Raw genomic sequence first — 18,738 nt, 5'->3', positions numbered from 1 at the left:
GAGATAATTGGTGACTGGGCCCCTGGTTAGCTTTGGGAAGGATGCTGGTTGCCAGAGGAACTAACCAGGTGATTAGAAAATTGAAACTTTTACCTTGACTCCCCATACCTCCGGGGAGGAGAGAGGGGCTGGAGATTGAATTAAATCACCAATGGCCAATGATCTAATCAATCACATCTATGTAATGCAATCTTCATAAAATCCCTGAAAAACAAGATTCAGAGAGCTTCTGTGTTGATGAATGCACTCACATGCTGAGAGTGTGGTGAACCTCAAACTCCACAGAGACAGAAGTTCCTGTGCTTGGGACTCTTCCAGACCTCACCCTATGTATTTCCTCATTTGGCTGTTCATTTGTACCATTTATAATATCCTTTTTAATAAACCAGAAATCACAAGTAAGTCCCTAAATTCTGTGAGCTGCTATAGCAAATTATCGAACCTGAGGAGGGGTCATGGGGACCCCTGATTTGTAATCAATTAAGTGTGGGTAACCTGGGGGCCCAATACTTGTAATTGGCATATGAAGTCGGAGGCAGTCTAGTGGGACTGAGTACTTGACTTGTGTGGGTCTGACACTAACTCTGGGTAGCTAGTGTCAGAATTGAATTAAATCACCGGGTACCCAGTTGCTGTCTGCAGAGAATTGGAGGATTGCTTGGTGTGGGGAAAGAAACCCATACATATGGTGTCAGAAGTCTTCTGAGTAGAGAAAACATTTTTTCCTTCACCATTTATTTTTGTCTTTATTTTCTTTCAGCATTGTTTTGTAGTTTTCATTGTACAAGTCTTTCACTTTCTTGCTTAAGTTTATTTGTAAGCATTTTTGATGCTATTATAAATTGTTTTCTTAATTTCCTTTTCAGATTATTCATTGTTAGTATATAGAAATGTTACTGAGTTTTGTGTGTTGACTTTGTATCCTGCTACTTTGCTGATTTTTTAAATTAATTCTAGCAGTCTTTTGGTGGACACTTTTGAGTTTTCTATGTATAAGATTATATCCTCTGTGAACAGAGATAATTTTACTTCTTTCTTTCCAATTTGGATGCCTTTAATTTTTTTTCTTGACTAATTGCTCTGGCTAGGACTTCTAGCAGTATGGTGAATAGAAGTGGTTGGAAGAGGGTATCCTTGCCTTGTTTCTGATCTTAGAGGAAAACATTTCAACTTTTACTACTGAGTATGATGGTAGCTATGAACTTGTCAGTCTTTATTTTGTTGAGGTATGTTCCTTCTATACCTAATTTGTTGAGAGAACTTTATCATGAAAAGGTGCTGACTTTTGTCAAATGCTCTTCTTCTTCTATTGAGATGATCATGCAGTTTTTGTCTTTTATTTTGTTAACATGGTATAGCACATGTTTTGTTTTCTGTATGTTGAATCATCTTTATATAACAGGGATAAATCCCACTTGATCAAAGTGAATAATTCTTTAAATGTGCTGTTGAACTTAGTTTGCCAGTATTTTGTTGAAGGATATTTGTATCTAGGTTTATCAGGGATATTGGCCTGTCATTTTCTTTTCTCTTAATTTTATTTATTTATTTATTTAGAGACAGAGTCTCACTCTGTCACCCAGGCTGGAGTGCAGTGGCGTGATCTTGGCTCACTGGAACTTTCGTCTCCTGGCTTCAAGTGATTCTCCTGCCTCAGCCTCCCAAGTAGCTGAGATTACAGGCACCCACCACCATGCCCAGCTAATTTTTTGTATTTTAGTAGAGATCTGATTTCACCATGTTGGTCAGTCTGGTCTCGAAGTCCTGGCCTCAAATGATCTGGCTGCCTCAGCCTCCTAAAGTGCTGGGATTACAGACATGAGCCACTGTACCTGGCTTAATTTTCTTTTCTTTTAGTGGTGTTGTCTGGCTTTCATATTAGGGTAATGCTGGCCTCATAAAATGAATTTGGAAGCATTCCTTCTTCTTCATTTTTTGGGAAGATTTTGAGAAAGTTTGGTATTAGTGCTTCTTTAAAAGTTTGGTAGAATTTAGCCATGAAGCCATGAAGTCCTGGGCTTTTCTTTGAACTACAAAAGACTCTGAATAGCAATAGCAATCTTGAGCAAAAAGAACAAAGCTAGAGACATGCATCACACTACCCAATTTCAAACTATACTACAAAGCTATACTAAGCAAAACAACATGATACTGGCATAAGACCAGACACATTGACCAATGGAACAGCATAAAAAATGCAGAAATAAGTTTTCCCACTTATGGTCAATTGAATTAATGAAGGTGCCAAGAATATACAATATGGAAAGGACAGTCTTCTCAATAAATGATGTCGGGAAAACTGGATATCTACATGCAGAAGAATGAAATTGGACCCTTATCTCACACTGTATGAAAAAATCACCTAAAATGGATTAAAGACTTAAGTGTAAGACTTGAAATGGTAAAAACTAGAAGAAAATATAGGGGGAAAGCTTTATGACATTGGTATGGGTGGTGATTTGGATATGAACCTAAAAGCACAGGCAAGAAAAGCAAAAATATACATAAGAGATTGCATAAACTAAAAAACTTCTACACGGTAAGGGGAACAATTAAAAGAGTGAGGAGACAACTCATGAATTGGGATAAAATATTTGCAAATCGTACATATGATTAGAAGGCTAATATCCAAAATATAACTCTATAATTCAGTAAGTAGCAAGAAAACAAGTATCCCAATTAAAAATAGGCAAAGGACCTTAACAGATATTTCTCAAAAGAATACACACAAATGGCCAAAAGATGTACAAATAAGTGCTCAGCATCATATGATCACTAATCATCAGGTGAGTACAAATTGAAACCACAATGAAATACTTCCTCACACCTATTAGAATGGTTATTATAAAAAAGATGGAAGATAAATGTTGGCAAGAATATGAAGAAAAGGGAATGCTAGTATGCTGTTGGTGGGAATGCAAATTAGTACAGCCATTATGGAAAACAGTGTGGAGGTTCCTTACAAAACTAAAAATAGAATTAAAGCAATCCCACTTTTGGGTATATATTCAAAGGGATTGAAATCAGTATATTGAAGATATTTGCATCTGCACGTTAATTACAGCATTATTCACAAGAGCTAAGATATGGAATCAACGTAAATGTTTGTCAATGAATAAAGAATATGTGGTATATACACCCAGTGGAATATTATTCAGCCTTATAAGAAGGAAATTCTATCATTTGAGACAACATGGATGAACGTAGAGGACATTATGCTAAGTAAATAAGCCAGGCACAGAAAGATGAATAGTGTATGATCTCACTTACATGTGGAATATAAAAAAGTTGAACTCATAGAGGTAGAAAGTAGAATGGTGGTTACCAGAAGCTGAGGAGAGGGATGAGGAAAGGGGAGATGTCAAAAGATACAAAGGTTCAGTTAGACAGGTGAAATAAGTTCTGGTGGTCTCTTGCACAGCATGGTGACTGCAATGAATAATAATACGTTATATATTCCAAAATTGCTAAAAGAATAAATTTTTAAGTGTTCTCAGCACAAAAATAAGTAGGTAAGATGTTAGATGTGTTAATTAGCTCTTTTTAATTATTTCACAATGTTTACATATATCAGAACATCATATTGTACCTCAGAAATATATACACAATTATTACTTATCAATTGAAATTATCTATCTATCTATCTATCTATCTATCTATCTATCTATCTATATATCTATCTATCCATCCATCCATGTTATACCTACAATTTGACCCAGCCATTCCATTTCTATTCCTGGGTATTTACTCCAGAGAAATGAGAGCATATTCTATGAAAACTTTGTATGTTGTACATAAATGTTCATGGCAGCTTTATATAAAATAGCCAGAAATGGAAACAAAGCATGTCCATCAGCAACTGAATGGATAAATTGTGATACATCCATGCAATGAAAATAGCATTCAACAATGAGAAGAAACAAAAATTATTGATATATGCATGGCATGAGTGAAATTAACAATAATTATGCTGAGGTGAAAGAAGCAAGTCAAAAATAGGAGTACATGCTGAATGATTCCCTGTATATAAAATTCTAGGAAATGTACACTAATCTGTAGCAACAAAAATTAGATCACTGGTTGTCTGAATATGGGTTAGGGGAAGGGAGGAATGGGTTATAAAGGGCACAAAGAAACTTTTGGGGACGGTGAATGCATTCATTATCTGGATTGTAGTGATGGTTTCATGAGAGTATACATATGTCAAAGTTCATCAAGTTTTATACTTTAAATGTACAATTTATTATTTGGCAATTACAGCTCAATAAAACTACAAGCAAACAAAAAACCTTTACTGTATGAATTTATTAAGGTTCCTTTGTGTCAAATACAGGGTTGATTATTATAAATGTTCCTTAGCTATAAGAGGAAAACATATATTCTTTGAAAGGAAAATTTTTGATTGAATGACTCATCCCTATGTCCTTACTAATTTTTCCCTTCTTGATCTGTCATATTCTGAAAGACATCTATTAGCATTCTCTATTATGTATGTATATATATACATATAAACTCCTGGGAGTTTTTGCTGGTATATTGTTTGGTGCATAAAGATTTAACTATTACATATTATATCTTCTTAGCGTTTTTTACCATTATGCCTTTTTAAGTGCTTGCTCAAATGTTACTTTCTCAAATCAGCTTCTCCTATCCCATCTGAAGCATTCCCTACTACTTTTGCCCACTTTTAAAATTTCTGTCTATAGCATTTTTCATGTTCTAATATATCAAATAAGTTACTTTTTTGTTTAATATTTTTCTTCTACTGTAGAACATGGTCCTCAAGAACAGTTCTTTTATTCTGTTTGGTTATTGTTTCTTCCTTGTCCTAACAGAATGCCTGACACATAGTAGGTATTCAATGAATAAATCAGTATTTCTCTTTGTACCATTTAATAGTTTTCACTTTAGTTTCCATTTTCTGATACCAATATCACTACTCTTACATGCTTTTTGTTTATATTTGCCTGATATATTTTTGCTTATTTCTTTATTTTCAACATTTATTTCATAATTCAGTCTGAGAATTTCTTTTACAGGGAGTTCAACCCCATTTACATTTGTCGTACTGACATACTTGTATTTTTCCTTTTTTCTCATTTTGTGCTTACTGTTAGGCTGGAATTATTTGCTCAGTTACTGTTTCTTATATTTGCTGGATTTTTCAGATTGAGAAAAATTCATTCTTTGCTGTTATACATTCTCTATTTTTCTAGTACTACATTTCTACAATTTTGTAGTATTTAAAGCTAAATTCTTCTATCAAAATGCCAAAATTAAATGTTATGCTTTCCAACCCCCAAAATGTTTTACTGCAATGTTCCAACTAACTTCTTACTAAAAGTGAGACATTTACAAAGCTTTTAAATCCTCACTCCTTCTTTCCTCAACAAAATCCCACATTTTGTTAAAATAATATTTTTTTCCAGGGTAAGATTATATTTACCTTTACAAGAAGGAAGTTATAGCTCAATATATTTTTCTTAGCATTTATATTACAAATTATTTTTATATTACCATTATCTACCTACACACTTTTTTGAATTAAAAATTTTAAATTCTTTGATGTGTTATATTGGAGTTCTTTGGTGTGCTATAATTTTCATTTGGAAAAACGTTCTCTTTGAGTATTTTACTTATAAAGAATACCTGAGTGTCCTACTTTCTAAACTCAATCACGTCCTTACTTATTTTTTTCTTTTATTCTCATGCATGAATATTTGATTAAATCTCTTTTCCCCAAACATGTGTATATATTGTTCCCATGTCTTCCAACTTCCAGTGTTGAAGAAGAGAAGTTTAGTGTTTGTTTAATTCTTTTTTTAATGCATGTTTCATATGTCTGGATATTGGTAAGATTTTTATTGTAGCTAAGATATTTCAACAGACTTTCTAGGTTTGTGACATTCATTCTCTCCTTGACCCCTTGCCTCACTGTTATAAAAGATGACACCATGCACCTGTCATGTCCTCTGGAGAAGTGTCAGCCTCAGATGCAATTAAGATTCTCTCTAGGCTTTTCCACCAGCAAATCATATTTATTTAAATTAAGAAGTCCTCAAATATGACTAGTATAGTTAGAATCACCTTAGGGGTTTTTCAAAAAATACTGATCATCTGCCCCCACTCCCCCAGTTGGATCAGAATTTCTGATGGTGGAATCTGGAAAACTGTGGCACTCAGGCCACATTTTCTGAATTGTTTGCTTAATGGTTTCCTCTGCTGGATATCTTGTTTATTGTTATGTCCCCAGGGAAGAGGCCAATAAAGATTTGCTAAATGAATCAATTAATGCGGTACAATTTTAAAAATTATAATAATTACTTATTTTTAATGTATAGTATTTGCACATCATGTAAAATCCTAAAGCCTCAAAGTATGGTATATACAACAAGGCTCCCTCTCAACCCTGTTTCTCAGTCAACAAATTCCTCTCCCTAGAGGCAACCACTTGTTAACCATTTCTTGTATAATTTTCCAGAGACATTCTATGCAAATTAAAGCATATAGTCTCCTGTGAATGATTAAATTTGGGGGTCAAAGTGTATGAAATATCTTGGTATTCTTTGAATTAGCTCCACTTAGTTCTGATTGCTTATGCTTTTTAATGTACTACAGAATTCTATTTGGTAATATTTAACTTGGGATTTCTGCATAACATTTTTGCTATTCTCCTCTGAGACCCATGTGTATTTTGTCCCAATTTCGTGTTTTTTAAGTTACAACTTTGGTAAGGATTAATGCGCTAACCCCTCATAGGTAACCTATTTGTATTCAAATCAAAGCTTTCTGGAAAATTATGTTCTAATTCAGTGTTTTTCCAATAGTTTTCGCTAAGCGTTCGAATCACTTGTACAACTTTTTAAAATTACAAGTGTCAGACCTTGCTTAAGAGCAGGGGTTAGCAAATTGTGGCCTGTGGTCCAAATCCAAGCTGTTGCCTGTTTTTTGCAAATAAAGTTTTATTGGAACACAGACATACCTTTTCACTTATGTATTATTTATGGCTGGTTTCACACCACAGTGCAAAATTGGGTAGTTGTAAGAAAGCCTACATGATCAGAAAATCTTAAAATATTTACTATATTGTCCTTTGCAGAAAAAGTTTGTTGAGCTTTCTCAATACCCATGGAGTCAAAATGTCTGGTAGTGGGGTCTGAGTGTTGAATTGTGAAACAAAATCATGAAAGCTGTTTCTTATTTGCACTAATGTTCGACTAGCAGATTTTTTGTTATTGTTGTTCTTTCAACACTTTGAAAATGCCATCTCATTATCTTCTGGACTGTAAGATTTCTGCTGAGAAATCCACTGTTAGTCAGTTTGGGTTCTCTTTATATGTGACTGGGTGCTTTTCTCTTGCACTAATGTTTGAGAAGCAATATTTTAACATAAAGTTAAATAAGAATGTGGCTATCATTTGCTTCCTATGCTAGAGTTTCCTTTCTGTTTCCTTATCTACTACCTTGCCCTGCCTTTGAAGCTTCAACTCTTTTGTTAAGGCTCTATTAATTTCCACAAAATCTTCCTTCCATTATGTTCCCCTCACCAGCCCCTAACCAAAGCCATAGTAACCAATGAATAAATATTTATAGAATAAATGGCTTGTCCACCCCGAATTTTAATGTTTTTAGCCTGTATTTTGTTTTACGTATGCTTGCAGATATACAGGCATGAATCTCAGTCCACAAACTAATGTGTACAAGAAATGAAATTTTATTTTCTGGTAAATTTCAACTTAGAATCTTCATTCCAACAGAGTTTGAAAACTTAATTGTAGTCAGTTTGGGGCTATCACACTTTTTTTCCTGTGGGTTGCATCTAAGTTATTGAGGGGTAGGTGGAGAACTCATTTAGTGCCAAGATATTGGGAGGTGATCTACTATATCCTCAATATCATCTGCTCATATAGGCGTCTGCTGAGATGTCCATAGTCCCATCTGAGCCTTCATCAAGTGTCCGTAGACACCATCAGGAAAGATACTCCTTGCTGTTACCCTCATTGCTCCTTTAGGTTGATTGTTTTTTTCTGCTATTTTCATGTTACTGTTGTGCTCATGTGAATTACTCAGCTGTTCCTGCACCATGATGAGGTGTAGTAAATTTCTGTGACACAGTCTATGGCCCCTTCTGCCTGAACACATGTAAGCCATTTTTTCTCTGGTGTATCTTATTGTTTCCCAAGGGATTTACTTAAAAATGAGGCCCAAATTCTCTATCTCTTGGAAACCAAAAACCTATGTAACTTTTGTTTCTGGACCCTTCTCTGGGATCATTTGACATTTATATTCTCATTATTTCCTCTCCAACTTTCCTTAGTTCTCTCATCCTGGGAAATCTTTTTCTGTTCTTGTGGAGGAATAGTTGGAGTAATCTTTGCTTTCTCACAAATATTATTTGTCTATGTTGTGAGCCCTTTGCTAGGCTTTTGAAACTCAAACGCCAAGATGAGAAGCCTTTTGCTCCCCACTGCTTTATGCTGTTTCTGTTGTTTGCTGTCTGCCAAAGCAAAATGAGCAGAGAATTGTTTAGCTGTTCAATGAAGGTAAGGATAAGGAGAAAAATAAACTCTCAGGAAGAAATGGTTGATATTTTAAAAACATAATCTTACCCAAAAGGTACATCACTATCACCTAATGACAACAAATTAGCATACATATGGTTTGTCATTGTTTTCTACTTTCTAGTGTGTTCCTTTGTCTTTCCCAGTTTGGTTCCTAAAGAACTTAAAGCATACACCTTCAAATTACCAACAGTTACTTATGAAGCACCCATTCTAGGTTTAGCCATGTTCCCTTGAAGTGACTCAGGCAGTGAATAAATGTGAAACCCCATTTATTTGCTTCTGTGACTTACTCAGATACTTATTTTTCTTAGAATGGTCAATGATCATGAAAGGTTGAGTCCCTGGTGGGTGGAAATGTAAATCCTGGCAAGCAGTGGAAGACAAATCAACTCTCTAAAAATAAATGGAAATGTTAAGAAAATTCACAGCTATTTCTTCAGGTCCCCAGGTTAAGTATACCATGGAGACAGTAAGTGAAGTTTATATCTCATTTTCAGTATTTAATATGTGGATTTCATATTGTATTAGTCCAATATGTTTATATGCAGCTACGCAATGTAGTGAGTTAAGGACTGCATAGAAAAGTCTTACCTCCAGAATTCATGATTGTTTTTTCTTCTTCCTAGCCAGAGCTTTTTGCATTGGTTTGATGTACTGTAGTTATTTGGGGTTTAATCTTGTATAATAATTAACTTCAATTGATCCACTGCAGTGTGTTAGCAAAGTGCCCGAGCCTATTAAATCCGACTAAGAATCCTCCATTGCTTTCCTAATTTCCAGCATCATTATGCTGCCGGGAAAGCTGATTAATGTAAAGGCATTCCATACTGGGGCTTTTGCCTGGTAAAATTTTGGAGAGAGCACACACATATTCCATTTTAAAATATTGCATCAAGTAAATACCAGCATAAAGGGTCTCCATTTCTTAGGCTAACCCTGAGTCTATAAGTGAGGTTTCTCTTCTTTATAACAGAACTCTTCTGTTAAAGGAGAAAGCCAGAATCGTCAGAGCTTCACTTCTTAATGAGGGTGGAGGTCGGGGGGACATATGGTTGATTTAAAAACAAGAAGAAAAACGGAACATTACTGAAAGGGTGCCGTGCTCAATACGCTTCTGTGAAAGAAATCAAAAGGTTTGCAATGAGAGAGGACAAGAGGGAGGAAGAAATTTCAAAAAAAACAAAAAAAAAGTGAAAAGATAGGTATAAATGAAGCTGTTAAATTGAAGACTCAGAGCAGACATTTTCAGCCTTTGAGGAGATTTTAAATAAAGCATCCAAATGGATCTGTCAAAAATCTCTAGGTAGGGGGTTTCTTTACTGACTCTCTAGCGTATGTCAAGGGAGACAAAGATAATTAAGACTTGGTCCCTTTCTTTGAAGAGCTTACATTTTTCTTTTATAGAGTCTATCTTGACTTCCTTGGTCAGTTAAAAGTCTATTTTTTCCTTATGTTCTTGGAAGTTTTTTAGTCTGAATCGACCTTCCTGCCTTAGTGAGTAGGATCTGCTAAACCTCTTTTGAAGATTGACAGGATCATCATCTTAAGAATTAGTTCTCACTCTCCAAGATGGATGGTACAGGCTATGGACATGAGGCTGAGTGTCTGCCAAGATCAGGACATCCCCTGGAAGGTGATTAAAAAGTAAATTAGCTTATTTTGTGTTTTAATTCATTATTTTAAAAGTTGTATGCAAAAAGAATTCTATTTAATGAAGGATTTTGGTAAGTTTGGTTGAAAATAGATTTTTCACCTAAATGATTATATTACTATCAATTGTATCATCAGAAGGAGATGAATAGAGAGATTATCCTGATGATTTAAGTATCAAGAATATTAGAGGTAGTGAAACTACTGAAACTTGGACTTCTAAGGAATGCCTCATTTTCTAACCCATGGATTGCAATCTGATTGATGTTTTATTTCCTTTCATGATGCAATTGGAATTGAAAGAAAGGAGAGGCCCCTGAATACTGCAGTTGTTGGGGGAAAGCTTTAGGGACTAGGAGGGATTGGAGTTAGGCCTTAAGGAGGTGTTGATATTTTGTTGGTGGGGGAAAGGGGAAGAGTGTTTCCACTGGAGGGAATAGCATGATCAAAGCTGTTGAGGTGGTAGTGATCATGATGTATAAAGAAGATATTAATGAGACTGGTTTGACTTGAGGGCAGTTTTCACATGGGGCAATAAGTTTGGTTGAAGAGTACAGCAAAGGTACTCTTTCATTCAAGTACAGCAAAGGTACTCATTTCATTCAAAATGAAAATTTTGAATACTAAACAAAAGAGCCTGGATTCAAACTAATTGGGGTATAAAATCATGTATTATAAACATTGAACAAAATGATTAAGAACTGAAGTATTATGAGATAATCTACAGCTAATATTAGTTGGATATTATAAACATTAACCACATTTTAGGCTTTTGCCCCATTGTCTGGTGCCACATATAGCCTAAACTGATTCTTTTGGAACAATCAATGGAGTGAATTTGATGATAGACAGGGAAGCCAGACAATGCTTCATCATAGACAAGCTAGAACAATTTTCTAAAGCGTTTGGAGAACCTGGAATCTGCCAAAAATAATTTGGGAACATGTCCTCATAATACAATTTATGCAAATGGTTCTATGTTAAGAGAGGCAGTATTAGGTAATCAGTGGACTGGAATAGCATTTGAATGAGTCAAAGTTTGGGAACTGCTTTTACAACTAATTGTCTCTCTGTAACATTGGGCAAGTCCCTTAACTTTTCCGAGGTTTAGTTTCCTTGTCTCTGAAATGGGAAAAATGGTACTTACCTTACTTTTGTGTTGTAAGAAATAAATGACATAATGTATCTTATAAACTTTAAAGAGCTACTCAAGAATAAATGATGTTGATAAATTTCCATCAGGTAATTGTAAGTCATTATAACCTGAATAATGAAGCCATCCAAAATATGTCATAATTATGTGGGTTTGGACATAAAGCATGTGTGGGAGTCTCAGTAGAAGGCTGTCAAGGGGAGACAGCAGTAAACTAGGATTTAGAAGTCGGACTAGGCATAGGGGGCATGAAACCTACTGGACCTAGCCCAAGAAAAGGGTGGCCAGTAGTACAAATATTCCAGGAGAGGTGATGAAATTCTCTTTAGTCTCAGTGGCCACCCATACCAAAGGGGCCAACATGAGAAATGGAAATTGGAACCCTAATGCGTTTCTTGTGCAAATGTAAAATTGTGCAGCTGCTTTGGAAAACAATTTGGCAGTTCCTCAAAAGGTTAAATGAGCTATCCTATGAATCAGTAATTCTACTTCTAGGTATGTATCAGAGAGAAATGAAAACATATATCTACTCAAAAACTTATACTAGAATACATATACATAGCAGCATTATTCAAAGTAGTCCCAAAGTGGGAACAACTCAAATGTACATCGTGATAAATGAATAACATATGGAATTATCTATGCAATAGAATGTTATATGGCAATAAAAATGAGTAGTTCTGATATATGCTATAACATATATGAATCTTGAAAACATTATGCTAAGTGAAACAATTAAGGCACAAAAGGACACATTGTATGATTCCATTTGTTTAAAATGTCCAGAAGAGGCAAATCTGTATAGATTGAAAGTAGATTAGTGGTTGCCAGGGCCTGGGGTAGGGGGAAATAGAGAATGAATGATAATGGGAATGGAGTTTCTTTTTAGGGTGATGAAAATGTTCTGGAATTAGGTGGTAATGATGGTTGTACAACTTTGTTAATATCCTATAAACCACTGATTTGTATAGTTCAAAAGTATAAATATTATGGTATAAGAATTACATCTCAATTAAAAAATCAATATAAAGCTCAACAAAAACCATATATCATCACAATAGAATGAACTTGTGATACACAAGGATAAATGTGAAATTTGTCCCTCCAAATTAATTATTATATATTTTATTGAGACAGGGTCTCCCTCTTTTGTCCAGGCTGGAGTGCAGTGGTGCGATCCTGGCTCACTGCAAGCTCTGCTTCCCAGACTCAAGTGATTCTCCAGCCTCAGCCTCCCAAGAAGCTGGGACTATAGGCGTGAGCCACCATACCCAGCTAGTGTGTGTATATATGTGTGTGTGTGTGTATATATATATGTGTGTGTGTGTATACACACACACATATACATACATATATATATGTATATATATGTGTATATGTATACATATATATGTATATATATGTGTATATGTATACATATATATACATATATATATACACACATATATATATATGGGGTTTTGCCATGTTGCCCAGGCTGGTCTCAAACTCCTGAGCTCAAAGCAACTCACCTACCTCAGACTTTCAAAATGCTGGAATTACAGGCGTGAGCCATGATGCCTGGCTTATAATTTTATTTTATACATTTTATCAACAAGTAAAGTGTTTGACATATTGCAGGAATAATTTCTTAGTACTGTCTCATGCTAGATTACTCCTGGGGTCGTTCTACTACATATTGGTGAACCTAAACAGATGATCATTTTATTTTATTTTTCACTTTATTTATTTATATCAATAGATTTAGGGGTACAAGTGGTTTTTGGTTACATGAATGAGTTGTATAGTGATGGAGTCTGGGCTTTTAGTGCATCCATCAGATAAATAGTGTACATTGTACCCAATAGGTAATTTTTCAACCCTCACCCCCCTTACATCCTCCACCTTTCCCAGTCCCCAGTGTCCATTATGCCACTCTTTATGCCCCTACATATCCATAGCTTTGCTCCCACTTACCTGTGAGAACATACTGTGTTTGGTTTTCTGTTCCTGTGTTACTTGACTTAAGATAATGGCCTCCAGTTCTATCCAAGTTGTTGCAAAAGATATTATTTTGTTCTTTTTAATGCCTGAGTAGTATTCCATGGTATGTTTACCACATTTTCTTTATCAGTTCATCAGTTGATATGCACTTAGGTTGATTCCATATCTCTACAATTGTAAAGTGTGCTGTGACAAAATATGAGTGCAGGTGTCTTTTCGATATAATGACTTATTTTCCTTTGGGTAGATATGCAGTAGTGGGACTGCTGGATTGAATGATAGATCTCCTTTTAGTTGTTTGAGAAATCTTCATAGTGTTTACCACAGAGGTTGTACTAATTTACATTCCCATCAAGAATATATAAGTGTTCCCTTTTTACCACGTCTACCAATATTTATTGTTTCTTGACTTTTAAAAATGACCATAATGACTGGGGTAAGGTGGTATCTCATTGTGGTTTTAATTTGTTTTCCTCTGATGATTAGTAGTGTTGCGCATTGTCTTATATGGTTTTTGGCCATTTATATTTCTTTTTTATTTAAACCTTTATTTTAGGTTGAAAGATACATGTGCAGGTTTGTTATATAAGTAAACTCGTGTCATGGTGGTTTGTTGTACAGATTATTTCATCACCTAGGTTCTAAGACCAGTACCCAATAGTTACTTTTTCTGGTCCTTTCCCTTTTCCCACCCTCTACTTTCAAGTAGGCCCCAGTGTCTGTTGTTCCCTTCCTTATGTTCATTAGTTCTCATCATTTGGCTCCCACTTATAAATGAAAACACATAGTATTTGGTTTTCTGTTACTGTGATAGTTTGCTAAGGTTAATGGACTCCAGCTCCATCCATGTCCCTGCAAAGGACATGATCTCATTCTTTATTATGGCTGCATAGTATTTCATGGTGTATATGCACCACATTTTAAAAAATCCAGTCTGCCATTGATGAGCATTCGGGTTGATTCCATGTCTTTGCTATTGTGAATAATGCTGCAATGAACATAAGTGTGCATGTGTCTTTATAATAGAATGATTTATGTTCCTTTGTGTATATACTGGGTATAGTAGTTCTGTCGTTAGATCTTTGAAGAATTGCCACTCTGTCTTTCACAACGGTTGAACTGATTTACACTTTTACCAACAGTGTATAAATGTTCCCTGTTCTCCACAACCTCACCAGTATCAATTATTTTTTGACGTTTTAATAATAGCCATACTGACTGGTGTGAGTTGGTATCTCATTGTGGCTTTGATTTGTATTTCTCTAATGATCAGTGATATTGAGCTATTTTTCATATGTCTGTTGGCCACATGTATGTCTTCTTTTGAAAAGTGTCTGTTCATGTCCTTTGCCCACTTATTAAGGAGGTTGTTTGTTTTGTTCTTCTTGTAAATTTAAGTTCCTTATAGATGCTGGATATTAGACCTTTGCCAGATACATAGTTTACAAATATTTTCTCCCATTCTCTAGGTGGTCTATTTACTTTGTTGATAGTTTCTTTTGCTGGGCAGAAGCTCTTTAGTTTAATTAGATCCCATTTGTCAACTTTTGTTTTTGTCACAATTGCTTCTGGTGTCTTCTTCATGAAATCTTTGCCTTTGCCTATGTCCAGGATGGTATTGCCTAAATTGTCTTCTAGGGTTTTTATAGTTTTGGGGTTTACATTTAAGTCTTTTTTCCATCTTGAGTTAATTTTTGCATATGGTGTAAGGAAGGGGTCCAGGTTCAATCTTCGGTATATGGCTAGCCAGTTATCCAGCATCATTTATTGACTAGGGATTCGTTTCCTCATTGCTTGTTTTTGTTAGTTTTGTCGAAGATCAGAAGGTTTTAGGAGTGAGGTGTTATTTCTGGACCCTCTATTCTGCTCCATTGGTCTATGTGTCTATTTTTTCTACCAGTACCATGCTATTTTGGTTACTGTATCCCTGTAGTGTAGTTTACAGTCAGGTGACAGGATGCCTCCAGCTTTGTTCTTTCTGCTTAGGATTGCTTTGGCTATTTGGCCTCTTTTTTGGTTCATATAAATTTTAAAGTAGTTTTTTTTCTAGTTATGCGAAGAGTGTCACTGGTAGTGTGACAGGAATAGCATTGAATCTATAAGTTGCTTTGGGCAGTATGATCTTTTTAATGATATTGACACTTTCTATACATGAACATGGAATGTTTTTTCATTGTTTTGTGTCATGTCTGATTTCTTTGAGCAGTGGTTTTTAATTATCATCGTAGAGATTTTACATCTCCCTTGTTAGCTGTATTCCTGGGTATTTTATTATTTTTGTGGCAATTGTGAATGGAATTGTATTCCTGAGTTGGCTCTTGGCTTGGCTGTTGTTGGTGTCTAGGAATGCTGGTGATGTTTGTGCATTGATTTTGTATCCTGAAACTTTGCTGAAGTGTTTTTTTTTTTTTTTAAATCAGCTAAAGGAGCTTTTGGTTAAAGACTATGGGGTTTTCTAGATATAGAATCATGTCATCTGCAAACAAGGATAGTTTGCCTTTCTTTCTTTCTATTTGAATGCCTGTGTTTCTTTCACTTGCCTGATTGCCCTGGCCAGGACTTCCAATACTATGTTGAATAGCAGTGGTGAGAAAGGGAGTCTTGTCCTGGTTTTCAATGGGAATGCTTTCAGGTTTTGACTGTTCAATATGATATTGGCTGTGGGTATGTCATAGATAGCTCTTATTGTTTTGAGGGATGTTCCTTCAATATCTATTTTATTAAGAGTTATTAACATGAAGTGTTATTGAATTTTATTGAAAGCCCTTTCTGCATCTATTGAGATAATCATGTGTTTTTTTCTTTAGTTCTGTTTATGTGATGAATCACACTTATTTATTGATTTGCATATGTTGAACCAATCTTGCATCCCAGGTCTAAAGCCTACTTAATCATGGTGGATTCACATTTTTTTTGTTTTGTTTATTATAATTTAAGTTCTGGGATACATGTGTAGAACGTACAGGTTTGTTACATGGGTATACATGTGCCATGGTGGTTTGCTGCACCCATCAACCTGTCATCTACATTAGGTATTTCTCCTAATGCTATCTCTCCCCTAGCCCCCCACCCCCTGACAGGCCCTGATGTGTGATGTTCCATGTGTTCTCATTGTTCAACTCTCACTTATAAGTGAGAACATGCAGTGTATGGTTTTCTGTTCCTGTGTTAGCTTGCTAAGAATGATGGTTTCTAGTTTCATCCATGGCCCTGCAAAGGACATGAACTCATCCTTTTTATGGCTGCATACTATTTCATGATGTATATGTGCCACATTTCTTTATCCAGTCTATCATTGATGGGCATTTGGGTTGGTTCCAAGTCTTTGCTATTGTGAATAGTGCTGCAATAAACGTAGTTGTGCATGTGTCTTTATAGTAGAATGATTTATAATCCTTTGGGTATATACCCAGTAATGGGATTGCTGGGTCAAATGGTATTTCTGGTTCTAGATCCTTGAGGAATCACCACACTGTCTTCCACAATGGTTGAACTAATTTACACTCCCAACAGTGTAAAAGCATTCCTATTTCTCCACATCATCTCCAGCATCTGTTGTTTCCTGACTTTTTAATGATTGCCAATCTAACTGGCATGAGATGGTATCTAATTGTGGTTTTGATTTGCATTTCTCTAATGACCAGTGATAATGAGCTTTTTTTCATATGTCTGTTGGCTGCACAAATGTCTTCTTTTGAGAGGTGTCTGTTCATATCCTTTGCCCACTTTCTGATGTTTTTTTTTTTTTTTTTTTTTTTTTTTGGAGCAACATGCTGTTTTAATGAGCACCTGGGTGCAGGTGGGCTGAGGCCTAAAATGGCATCAGCACCAAGTGAGGATGGGGCAAAGGTTTTATAGTCTCCTGTAAACAGGAAGTGTCCTAGTCTGACGTAACTCCTCCTTTGTACCTGGATGGCCTCTTTCTCGATCTTCAGGGGTACGTGTCTTCCAGCCAGGGTAGGTGTCTTCTGGCTGGCTCTCTTCCTGCTTCTGCTATCTTGCTGGTGCATGCTGCTGATGCAAGTGCCCTTGCGCCTTGGGACTGGGCCTGAGAAGGGAGGAGTTTTTCATCTCCTTAAGCTTTCAGGCCCCCGGGAGAATCTTACATCCCTGTCTATTTGGTTATAGAAAAGGGAAAAGGGACGACTTTCTCAATAACTACTTCAGGTGTGACATAGGGGTGGTGTGGGCATCTTGGAAAAAGAAAAACTTAATTTTTAGGGTATTCTTGAAAGACAGGTTGGTATCCACCATGTCATTGTAGCAGGAGCATCGTCTGGATTGTCTGGCAGCTAACTGTAGTTTCAAAAAGAGTTTTAATGGCTTCTATTATCAGTGGGATAACACAGGGGAGAAACAGAAGCAGCCCAATGATGAAGATTATGGTCCCTACCAGTGTTTTAAATTCTCCTAAATTAGAGAACCACCCTCCTAGAAGGTTTGTTGGGTCCCGTCCCTTCCAGGTTTGGACTGGTACATGGCTACTTTTCTGATGTTTGAAATGATTTATAGAACCGCTTTTCCGTTATCATCTATGTTAAGACAGCAATTAGAGATATTAAATTTACCACAGACTCCACCCTCTTCTGCTAATAAGTAGTCTAGTGCTAGCCTGTTTTGATAAATTGCTGCACACATTTGGTTTTGTTGTCGTGTGAGCATTTCCAGGGCTGAGGCGGTTTGGTTAGTCATTTCCAGAACAGCCTGTAGTCTAATTATTCTATTTAGCATATATATAGAAGTGCAGTAATCCCACAAAGCATCCTCAGCCCAAATGGCAGGACCGTAATATTCGATGATTTGTTGCGGAGGCCATTTGTCCCCTTGCCATCTTTGGCTTCTGTCCCCTTGCCATGTTTGGCTTCCTCCTGCCTTTAAGGATCGTATTTCTTTGTTTAGGTTATTATATACAGGAACTCCGAGGGTGTTGCCCGCTGTTAATGTTTTGGAGGAAAGAGTAGCCTTGGGGGTGAGCTTGACCCTGGTGCAATGGACCCAGTCGGGGAGTCCTTGAACTCTCACTGCAGTTGTCATGCTTTTGGTGTTGCATGGAGTCTCATGAGGGTGAAAGGGAGATTTCTTGTCCACAACTGGCGGGTTTCTAAAGCCAGCTTGGTGAGTTGGGCTTTAAGGACAGAGTTAATTTTTTCAACTTTGCCTGAAGATTGAGGCCTGTAGGGTGTGTGGAGAAGCCATTTTATACCTAAGGATGTAGAGACGCCTTGGGTAATTTGGCTGATGAAGGCAGGCCTGTTATCAGACTGGATGGATGTTGGAGTCAGAAATGGGAAATTATGTGCATAATGAGAGTTTGTGTGACGACATTTGCACCTCCTGAAGTTGCTGGGAACGCTTCTACCCACCAGGAGAAAGTACAGACAAAGGCTA

Source organism: Pan paniscus, chromosome X (genome assembly GCF_029289425.2).
Source record: "Pan paniscus chromosome X, NHGRI_mPanPan1-v2.0_pri, whole genome shotgun sequence".
NCBI lineage: Eukaryota > Metazoa > Chordata > Mammalia > Primates > Hominidae > Pan > Pan paniscus.
The sequence above is the reverse complement of the archived record's forward strand: the minus strand, read 5'-3'. Positions refer to the sequence as shown.